This window comes from Triticum aestivum, chromosome 6D (assembly GCF_018294505.1).
Source record: "Triticum aestivum cultivar Chinese Spring chromosome 6D, IWGSC CS RefSeq v2.1, whole genome shotgun sequence".
NCBI classification, from domain to species: Eukaryota; Viridiplantae; Streptophyta; class Magnoliopsida; order Poales; family Poaceae; genus Triticum; species Triticum aestivum.
The window spans coordinates 271,912,443-271,923,403 of record NC_057811.1 but is presented as its reverse complement, the minus strand read 5'-3'; positions in this window follow the sequence as shown (position 1 = coordinate 271,923,403).

Below are 10,961 nucleotides of genomic sequence, written 5' to 3'. Positions count from 1 at the left end.
TGCACCAGAGGAGGTAGGAGTGCCGGATTGCAAAACGGACAACGGGGAAAATGCTCGGATGCATGAGACGAACACGTATGCAAAAGATATGCACATGATGACATGATATTAGATGCATGCCATGAACAAAATGCAAAACGAAAAACAAAACCCGACAACGAAGGGAATATCATAACACATAGCTGAAAATGGCAAGAGTTGGAGTTACAAATATGGAAAGTTACATCCGGGGTGTTACAACACTCCACCACTACGAGAGGATCTCGTCCCGAGATCTAGGACTGAAAGAACTCCGGATATTCAGAACGGAGGTGGTCCTCGTGTTCCCAGGTGGCTTCTCGGTCGGAATGTTGCGACCACTTCACTTTCAGGAATTTGATTGACTTGTTGCGAGTCTTGCTCTCAGTTTCTTCAAGAATAGCAACGGGGTGCTCATGATAAGACAGATCTTCTTGGAGGTCAATCTCTTCGAAGTTGATGGTGCGCTCAGGAGTCTTGAAGCACTTGCGAAGCTGTGACACATGGAACACATCGTGCACGTTCGCGAAGTTGGAGGGAAGCTCAAGTTGATTGGCGAGGTCGCCTCTTTTGCCAATGATCTTGAAAGGACCCATGTATCTAGGGGAAAGCTTCCCTTTGATACCGAAACGATGAGTGCCTTTCATTGGAGAGACGCAGAGGTAGACATGGTCTTCGATCTCGAAAGCCAAATCACGGTGCTTACTATCATAGTAACTCTTCTGGCGCGATTGCGCGGCTTTGAGATTTTCACGGATGACTTTACACATTTCTTCAGCCTCTGTGATCTAGTCATTACCAAGAAGTTGGCGTTCACCAGTCTCTGACCAATTGAGAGGAGTACGACACTTTCCGCCATATAGAATCTCGAATGGGGCCTTGCCCGAACTTGCTTGGAAGCTGTTGTTGTAGGAGAATTCGGCATATGGAAGACAATCTTCCCATTTCATGCCAAAGGAAATGACACAAGCCCTGAGCATATCTTCAAGAATTTGATTCACTCGCTCGACTTGGCCACTAGTTTGAGGATGGAAAGCTGTGCTGAAGCGAATGTTGGTGCCCATGGCCTTCTGGAAGGAGTCCGAGAATTTAGAAGTGAAGATGCTTCCATGATCTGAAGAAATCAATTGTGGAATGCCGTGCAAAGAGACAATCCTGGAGGTGTATAGCTCCGCCAACTGAGCTGATGTGATAGATTCTTTGATTGGAAGGAAATGAGCCACTTTAGTAAGCTTGTCAATGACAACGAAGATAGCATCATTTCCGCGTTGTGACTTAGGAATCCAGTCATGAAGTCCATTTCGATATGATCAAACATCCATTCTGGTATAGCAAGAGGTTGGAGGAGACCAGCTGGTCGTTGGTGTTCTGCTTTCACCCTTCGACAGACATCACATTCATTCACGAACTGAGCGATTTCTTGCTTCATTCGAGTCCACCAATACGACTGCTTGAGGTCATGGTACATCTTCGTACTTCCAGGATGAATGGAAAGAAGAGAATTGTGTGCCTCGTTCATTATGACTTTCCTTAGAACACCTTTAGGAACCACAATCCGGTCCTCGAAGAATAAAGTGTCTCTGTCATCAATGAGATAGCACTTGTATTTGGAAAGACCCTTTTCAATACCACGTTTCACCTTCTTCACCATGGTATCCAGGAGTTGTGCCTCACGAATTTGATCTTCCAAAGTAGGAGAGCCTAGAGGTTGGCAAGAAAGCCTTGAGGAACAACTTGGAGAAAGATTCACAAAGATCCAGTTGGAAGGGCTTGAGAATTAAGCTGTTGCAATAAGCCTTCCTGCTCAAAGCATCTGCAATGACATTGGCTTTGCCTGGAGTATATTCAGTACTCGGATTATACTCTTGAATCATTTCGACCCATCGAGTTTGCCTGAGGTTGAGGTTGGGCTGAGTGAAGATGTACTTGAGACTCTTGTGATCGGTGAAAATGTCCACTTTCCTTCCCAACAAGAGATGTCTTCATGTGATGAATGCATGGACAACTGCCGCCAACTCAAGATCGTGAGTGGGGTAGTTCCTTTCGTTGGGCATCAATTGACGAGAGGTATAGGCCACAACTTTCTTCTCTTGCATTAACACAGCACCGAGACCTTGAAGAGAAGCATCACAGAAAACTTCGAAAGGCTTGGATTCGTCAGGAGGAGTCAAGACAGGAGCTGTGACGAGTTTCTCTTTGAGAGTGTTGAAAGCAATGTCACACTCAGGAGACCAGACATACTTCACATGCTTCTGGAGGAGGTTGGAAAGAGGCTTTGCAATCTTAGAGAAATTCTCAACGAATCTTCGGCAATAGCTTGCAAGACCAAGAAAACTGTGAAGCTGCTTGACATTCTGAGGAGGTTCCCAATTCACAATTGCGGACACCTTCTCGGGATTAACAGCGATGCCCTTGGCAGAGATGATGTGACCAAGGTAAAGAACTTCATCGAGCCAAAACTCACATTTGGAAAACTTCGCATAGAATTGATACTCTCTGAGCTTGTCGAGCACCAATCGCAAATGTTTGGCATGATCCTTCTTATTCTTGGAGAAGACCAAGATATCATCGAGATACACCAGGACGAATTCATTGGTATAGGGGTTGACGATGAAATTCATCATCCGAGAGAATGTTGGAGGAGCATTGACAAGGCCGAAAGACATAACAGTATATTCATAAGAACCAAAGCTTGTTCTGAATGCTGTCTTGGGAATATCCTCTTCACGAATGCGAATCTGATGATAACCCATACGAAGGTCAAGCTTGGAGAATACTTTACACCTTTGAGTTGCTCGAATAGCTCATTTATGTTGGGAAGTGGATACTTGTTCTTGATTGTCTTCTTGTTCAATGGACGGTAGTCGACACAATGTCGTTCCATGCCATCCTTCTTCTGGACAAAAAGAACACCACAACCCCATGGAGATTAACTCGGTCTGATCAAACCCAGACGCTCTTGTTCATCGAGATTTTTCTTCAATTCCTTCAGCTCCTTGGGTCCGAGATTGTATGGACGCTTGCAAACGGGTTCAGTGTCGGGCTCTAGATCGATAACGAACTCAACTGGCCGGTGAGGAGGCATACCCGGAAGCTCTTCTGGAAAGACATCTTGATACTACAAATGACTGGAATCTGAGAGATGGCATTCAACTCGCCCTTCTCATTGAGAGAAAACAACCGAATGGTTTCATCACGAGCGGCATAAATAATCACATCCTCAGAAGAGTGTGTCAATTGAATTTCCCTGGCAGCACAATCAAGTTGAGCCTTGTGCTTAGAAAGCCAGTCCATCCCGAGAATTAGATCAATATCCGAGTCACCAAGAACAATTGGTTTGGCCAGAACTTTATAGTCGCCCATCTTGATAACGGAATCCCGAACGAATACTCGAGAAGTCATTTGTCGAGCCGGGGAAACAATAGACAAAGGACTCGGCAATACTTCAGTAACCAGATCATGCATAGCCACAAAAGGTCTTGAAATGAAAGAATGCGATGCACCAGTATCGAATAAGACTTTTGCAGGAATATCATTAACTGAGAGATTACCCATTATCACATCAGTAGATTCCTCCGCTTGAGCTGCATTCATCATGTTCACCTTTGCAGACTTGGATTATGCTTGACCACTGCATTGCTGGAAGATCTCACAGGAGGAGGAGGCGGAAGGCGCCTTTGGTTGAAGCACTTGTTAGCATAGTGACCTTTCTGCTGACACTTGTTGCAAGTCACCTCTGAGAGTGGACGATGATAAGGAGCATTCGCCTTTGGAGCTTGATTCTGAGACTTGTTCTGATAGCCAGAGTTGGATGAGTGGGAAGATCCATGGCCACCTTTGTTCTTCTGCTGGTAAGGCTGACGAAACGGAGGAGGAGGAGGCAACCAGAACTTCTGTTGCTTAGCAGCCACTAGTGAGGAAGAAGAAGACTGAACTGCGTCCCTGACTCTCTTCTTAGAAGCCTCACACTTGAGCTGAGCAGCCTCTTGCTTCAGTGCCATGTTATAGAATTGATCAAACTGAGTAGGCTCAACAAGAACGAGAGCTAACTGCAGATCCTCTCTAAGGCCACCTCTGAAGTGATAGATCATGCTCTTTTCATCAGGAACGTCTTGTTTAGCGAAGCGAGCAAGTTTCTGAAACTGGATGTTGAATTGATACACAGACATGTTGCCTTGCTTGAGATGGCGGAACTCCTCACGCTTGCTCTCAACAATACTTTGTGGAATGTGGTGCGCTTTGAAGTCCCGATAGAAGTCAGTCCAAGTGATCACACGACCTCCTCTGGAATCTTTGTATTGTTGATACCAATCAGCAGCTTGATCCTTGAGCTGAAAAGAAGCGAACTTGACATAGTCCTCAGGCCTGACATTGCTACATTCAAAATGCTTGTTGATGTCCACGAGCCAATCATCGGCATCTGTGGCCTCGGCACAGTAGCTGAAAGACTTGGGCTGATTTGCGAGAAACTGGTTGAGGGTAGCGAAGTGAGGCTGATTGTTGCCTTGGCCTTGATTTCCTTGATTGCCTTGCCCTTGGGTGCGTTCTTGCAAGAGTTGCAGAATCATCTGAGCATTGGCGTTGGTGGCTGCCATGATAGCTTGCCATGCCTCCGGAGGCGGAGGTGGTGGCGGAGGGTTCGCCTGACTCCCTTCATTGCGTTCCGGATTCTGACGCGTTGGCGGAGCCATCCTGAAGAGGGTGACATCCGTTAGCATCTTGATAGACAAATAGACAAGTTGAATCAACGGATAGAAATTGCAACATATAGTCTTCACAATAAACATTCGAACGAGGATGAACGAATGAATTCCATAGTAAATCATCACACTTCCATTAAGTTGAGAAGCCACTTAGAAAAAGGTATGGAATCAACATTTGACTTCGAAGCAACTCGAATACCACAATTCAAAACAAAACAAAGTATTGGCTTGCAGAATAAGCCGGAACAAACATATGATAGAGATTTCGTCCGAAGTTTTCGTGGTGGGGCCCACACGGGCTCGATCGTACAGCACCATCATGTACAAGGCAGTGCACATGACATACGAAGCGTCCCCGAGTCGGCATAGCCAAGGACTCTTTAAGACACTACGAGACCACTGTAAAACCAACCGTGGAAAGGCGGACCACTAGACGTCGAACCCCAATCTCATATCATGCGTCTGTCGGAAAGATATCCTAGGAGCTACTTGAATTCCCACTTATAAACTCCCGAAACTTTCTGGTTATGCAATCTGGTGTTGGGGATACAGGGGACACAAAATATATCACCCAAACTAGCAATCCCTAGATCCAGCTGTATCCATCCGTCAACACATAACCAAGAAACCTTCGAAATCGTGTACCTCAACCTTCGAAAAGCATCCGTTATACGAGTTATGGCAATACTCCCGAACTCCCGCCCCAGTACTGGGTGGCGTCGAGGTGATCTCACCAACAACTGCATAAAAGAGATTTCGATGTCGGCGAAACTCAGGTATTCCAGAACTGCAACGATAAAATTGTGACGACAACACCTCGGAGCTCAACTCCCCGGGACACTGCCACAACCCCTAAATGTCAGGAGGCACCAAGAACAATGTTCTCGTCACAAAACCATCGGAACGATTCCAAGATACCCGCGTGATCCTAAATTTTTTTTAGTGAAATTTGAGGAGAGAAGAGTCAAAACTTCTACGTCAGGAGGCCTCACAGAGCGACGAAGGGACTGAGGAGTAAAAAGAATCCTACTCTCCGATATATATAATCCTAAGACTCAAAACATTTTTGTTCTAGACTCAACAACGCCAGTGATTCGATCAAGCAGGGGGCTCCTAAGTCGGGGATGGCTCTGATTACCAACTTGTAACGCCCACGATGCGGCTATATCTCCCACGTGTCGAGGCACGACTTAGAGGCATAACCGCATTGTGGTTTTGTCGCAAGAAGGGTCATCTTCACACAATCCCATGTAATGAACAAGAATGGGATAACGAGAGTTGGCTTACAATCGCCACTTCACACAATACATAAATATAATTCATACATCATCCAAAATCCACACATAGACCGACTACGGTCAAATCCAAATGAAAATAAGATAACCCCAAATGCTAGATCCCCGATCGTCCCAACTGGGCTCCACTACTGATCATCAGGAAAAGAAACATAGTAACGACCACGTTCCTCGTCGAACTCCCACTTGAGCTCGGTTGCGTCATCTGCACTGGCATCGTCGGCACCTGCAACTGTTTCGGTAGAATCTGTGAGTCACGAGGACTCAGCAATCTCACACCCGCGAGATCAAGACTATTTAAGCTTATAGGAAAGGATGGTATAATGAGGTGGAGCTGCAGCAGGCACTAAGCATATATGGTGGCTAACATACGCAAATGAGAGCGAGAAGAGAGGCAATGCAACGGTCGCGAAGCTAGAAATGATCAAGAAGTGATCCTGAAACTACTTACGTTCATGCATAACTCAAACCGTGTTCACTTCCCGGACTCCGCCGAGAAGAGACCATCACGGCTACTCACACGGTTGATGTATTTTAATTAAGTCAAGTGACAAGTTCTCTACAACCGGACATTAACAAATTCCCATCTGCCTCATAACCCCGGGCACGGCTTTTGAAAGATAATACCCTGCAGGGGTGTCCCAACTTAGCCCATCATAAGCTCTCACGGTCAACGAAGGATAAACCTTCTCCCGGGAAGACCCGATCAGTCTCGGAATCCCGGTTTACAAGACATTTCGACAATGGTAAAACAAGACCAGCAAAGCCACCCGAATGTGCTGACAAATCCCGATAGGAGCTGCACATATCTCGTTCTTAGGGCACACCAGATGAGCAGTCCGTACAACTAAAACCAGGCCTCAAGTTTCCCCGAGGTGGCGCTGCAAAGGGCTCTAGTTTGGACCAGCACTCAGAGGAACACTGGCCCGGGGGTTTACATAAAGATGACCCTCGGGCTCGCGAAAACCCAAGGGAGAAGGCTTAGGTGGCAAATGGTAAAACTAAGGTTGGGCCTTGCTGGTGGAGTTTTATTCAAGGCGAACTATCAAGGGGGTCCCATAAATCACCAAACTGCGTAAGGAACGCAAGCTCAAGGAACATAATATCGGTATGACGGAAACTAGGGCGGCAAGAGTGGAACAAAACACCAGGCATAAGGCCGAGCCTTCCACCCTTTACCAAATATATAGATGCATTAATATAAAAAGAGATATTGTGATATTCCAAAATATCCATGTTCCAACATGGAACCAACTTCAACTTCACCTGCAACTAACAATGCTATAAGAAGGGCTGAGCAAAAGCGGTAACTTAGCCAAACAACGGTTTGCTAGGAAAGGATGGTTAGAGGCTTGATATGGAAAATATGGGAGGCATGATGTAGCAAGTGGTAGGTAGCGCAGCATGGCAATAGAACGAACAACTAGCAGAGCAAAGATAGAAGTGATTTCGAGGGTATGGTCATCTTGCCTGCAAGGTACTCAGAGTTGTCGAAAGCTTGATCCTCGTAAGCGTACTCAACAGGTTCCTCATTCATGAACTCGTCTCCTGGCTCTACCCAAAACAGTAACACAAGCAACATAACCACAATCAATCACGGGAAATGCACAAGCAACATGATGCAAAACATGCATGATATGCGAGATGTGATATGCGATGCATATGCGTGCTCCGGAAGAAAAATGATGAACAAGGCAGTAACTTGGGAAACCAAGTATTCCACTGGAAAGATGAGATTATTTCGATTGAAATCGATATAAAGATCACCGGAAACGGATGCACGGTTTGCAAATGGCAAGCAAAACAAGAATGACACGATTCTGCGATTAACAGCATGATAGCACTTAAAATACATCAAGTAACTATGCTACAGCACTCCAACATCGCAACAAAGAATATGGTAGCAATCTACAGGAGATGCTTAACAAAAGAGGCACCCCAAGCCACCACACGCTTGTGATCACTGTAGCCCTGAGGCAGCCCTTGCTGGGCAAGTTTACCACGCACCACCACATTCATTTCCACCATCAATCCACCAAAGCAGGAGTAGGGTCTTACGCCTCGCGGCGGCCCAAACCTATGGAAATTGCTTGTGTGCTCTCTGGCGTGCTGCCGCCGCTGGTCTGCTCTTTGTGAAACGCGACGTCCCCCGCCGAAGCAGCAAGGGGCCGGCCGGTCCCATAGGCGGCCGTGGATATCCCGCAACATCTTTGGCGCGCCAGGTAGGGGGATCGCTTGTGCGAACCTGAAAGCATGCGCAGCGCGTCATCTTCATCGCCGTCTTCATCTTCGACGACGCCGTCAACCATGGCACCCAAGAAGAAGAAGGCCGACCCTTCGGCCCAGCCATCTACCTCAAAGGCTCCGCCGTCTGCGACCTCAGATGCTGTGGGGGATGCGGGGATAAGTGAGGACGTGAGCGTTGCTGGGGGCGTGGCAGGAGCAGGTAGCGCCATCACCACTTCCCCTGCGGCCGACACGGGGGCTGAAGGCATCGGAGGAGAACAACTTCAGCAGCGTGTCGATGGTCAAGCTCCGCAAGGTATGGACGGGAGGCTGACTCCGCTTACATCCCCTCCTCCCACCGACGGGCGCAGCCACAGCAACGGCGCTCGGTCCAGGATGAGCCACCGTCCTCCGGCCGTCCCTGCCAAGGGGGCGGGCACGACACGTGTGTCTCCTCCCAAGCGAGCCGACCCAACCACTGCACCCGGCGGAGCCGCGGACCCTCGAGCGCCATCACCGCGCAACCCCGCTGCCCAGGTGGCCGCTCCACCACAGCACGGGCGCACCACCGCCACCGCCGCAGGCACCTTCAGGAGCCTGGCGGCGGTGCGGTCGAGGTCATCAACTTCCATGCCAAGCACAACCACGGAGGCTATGGCATGGGCCCTTCTGCTACTAAGGTTCCCTCCAGTAGCCGAGCAAACAGATGAATGGCGTGCCACCACCCAGAGTCTGCTCGGTTTCGCTGAGGCTGGGGGCTCGGGGCGCACTGGCCCGCCACGACCTCCCCAAGTGACGATGATTGCCCGAACTGCTGGCCAAACTGAGGGGGTTGTCCCCACCATGCAGTCCCCACCACGGCAGCAGGTGCGGGCACAGCAAGATCAAGACCCCGACGACGTCTCGATGGCCTCTTCCGACCCTCGAGCACGTCCGGGCCAACGGCAAACCCCAGAGGATAGTCGGCGGGGAGACGCGCGCATCGTCGTAGGACGATCCCCGCCAGACCGACGGGTGCAGCGGCCTCAACATCGACGAGCCTACGTTCAGTGTTGGCGGGTGGCTACCTTTCGAGGTCGGCTGCCCTGCCTTTACACGCAAGCTGCGGCAAGTCCGTTGGCCGTCCGTCCGCACGTTCAAGCTGGAGATACCCGAGAAGTACGATGGGAGACTGAACCCGACAGAGTTCCTTAGCATCTACACCATCGTTGTTCAGGCTGCCGGGGGAAGAGACAAGAAGGTGTTCGCCAACTACTTCCCGTTGGCTGTCAAGTCCAACATGAGATCTTGGCTCATGCACCTACCAGAGAACTCCATTTCATCATGGGCAGACCTGTGCCACGAGTTCATCGGTGCCTTCACCGGTGGCCACTAGGAGCCCGGCAGGCCCAGCGACATACAGCTTCTCCAGCAGAAGGAAGGAGAAACTCTCCATAAGTATTTACAAAGATTCGGTAAAGTCCATAGGAATATTCCGAATATCCATCTAGCAGCTGTTATAGCAACCTTCCAGTCCAATGTGCGCAAGTGTCGCATTCGTTCTAAGATGAATGTGCGGTTGCCCAAGACTGTGAAGGAGCTGTACACACTAGCGGATAAGTGTGCTTGGATAGAGGAAGGAAGGAAGTTGCCCAGAGAGGAGGATTGCATCAATGTTGATTCAGAGGAAGAAGATGAATCAACCAGTCAAAGAAAGGGCAAGAAGCGTGACAAGAAGCCAAGATATACGACAGTGATGGATGTGGAAGGTTCTGGCATGCCTAGTACCGGCAAGAAGGCCAAGGCTGACGCCCCCGACAAGGAGGTTGCCACGTGCACAGCCTGCCGGGAAGCCGCTATTGCGAAGAAAGCCGGGAAAGGTGATGGGCCGTACTGCAAGATTCACCAGACCAAGGGCCATGACCTCCATGAATGTTATCAAGTTGAACAGCTTGTCAAGAGACAGAGAGCAGAGTATGATAAGCATGATAAGGAGAAAGGTCAGAATGCTGCTAGCAGAAAGGGCCGAGGCGGTGAAGCAAACAGGCCCGGCAAACCCATTCGGAACCAAGGAAAACCTGCCAGGGGCCAAGAGAAGGAAACTTGTGATCATTTGAGTGATGGAGGGAACGAAGAGGAAACGAGTGAGCAGGAATTTCAGAGGGCCACTAACGCCCTATGCATTGATGGGGGTGCATCTTTTGCACTCCTCCCATCACCAGCTCAAGCGATGGGCACGAGAGGTCAATGCTGTGGAGCCAGTGCCAGAGGCCCGGAAGCTGCTCAGATGGTCCCGCACGGCCATTGTCTTTGATGAGGAGGACCACCCTTGCCACACCACCGCGGTAGGGTGTTTGCCATTGTTGGTCTCCCCAACAATTCGCAACCTTAAAGTCACGAAGATGTTAGTGGATGGCGGGGTCGGGTTGAATCTAATTTCCCCAGCAGTTATTAACAAGCTTTCGATAGGAGAAGAAGAGCTGGAGGTTACCGACACGTTTCAAGGAGTCAATCCCGGCAGGAGCCGTCCCAAGGAAAAGATTACATTGCCGGTGACATTTGGCGCAAAGCTGAACTATAGGACTATGAAGGTTGTGTTTGATGTGGTTGAGCTCCCCCTGCCGTATAATGGGATTCTGGGACGACCGGCCTTGGCCTAGTTCATGGCAACATCCCACTATGCTTACAACACTTTAAAGATGCCTGGGCCGTTGGGAATCATCACCATCCCATCAGATGA